The sequence below is a fragment of the Gouania willdenowi genome, unplaced genomic scaffold (genome assembly GCF_900634775.1).
Source record: "Gouania willdenowi unplaced genomic scaffold, fGouWil2.1 scaffold_54_arrow_ctg1, whole genome shotgun sequence".
NCBI lineage: Eukaryota > Metazoa > Chordata > Actinopteri > Blenniiformes > Gobiesocidae > Gouania > Gouania willdenowi.
Genome location: NW_021145218.1, coordinates 485,268 through 486,003, shown reverse-complemented (window position 1 = coordinate 486,003; position 736 = coordinate 485,268). Strand labels below are relative to the sequence as shown.

At 35.3% G+C, this 736-nt stretch overlaps 1 non-coding gene across 1 annotated transcript; it reads right to left on the bottom strand.

Moving 5' to 3' along the window:
• Positions 1-359: 359 nt before the first annotated feature.
• Positions 360-433, bottom strand: trnan-auu (transfer RNA asparagine (anticodon AUU)). Its single transcript has one exon. It is a non-coding gene; the product is annotated as a tRNA-Asn (tRNA).
• Positions 434-736: the final 303 nt, after the last annotated feature.

Genomic DNA, 736 nt, shown 5'->3' with positions numbered 1-736 from the left:
ACTCAGGTTATTTTTTTTGGTACCAAGGTATTTTATTTTTGTCCTTTTATTTTATTTTATTTTTACTGAGATCTCAGAGGTAATATTGTGGCCGATCTGTACATTTATTTTTGTTATTTCATTTGAGTCGTTGACTAAAAACAAGAAAGAAACTGAAAAACAAATACTAATTGAACTTAAACTTTAAACCTGTTGTCGTGTCCTTTATTTGGGTGGAATCTACCAGTTATTAAACTGTGAGACATATTTACAGCCCGTCTCCTCATGGAATCTAGACTTGGATAACCTTATCTTAGAATCTTAGAGCTCTCACTAGCAGAACAATCACCGTAGGGTTACACAAACACAAAAAAACAAGTTGGTACTGCTGGGATTTGAACCCAGGACCTGCTGTTTAATAGACAGACACTTTGACCAGCTCAACCACAGCGCCCTGATGGTTCATTATTAGATATTTAATTGGTTCCAATCTTCTCCGCTTTTAAAATGAGTTTTTGGATTTTTGGAACATTTGGGCCTCATTCACTAATAAATGTGGTGCAATATTCTCACTCTGAGCACATGTTCAGTTTACACACTGAGTCAACATCAGATTCATGACATGTGTGCACAGGACATTTTTCTTCTCACCGCTTTGTGTGTTTTAGTGAATCAGAATCATTTCAATTAACAAACTCAATCTGCAAACAGCATAAACCACACCCCTTTTTCTCTACAAAGACACACAAATATTTAT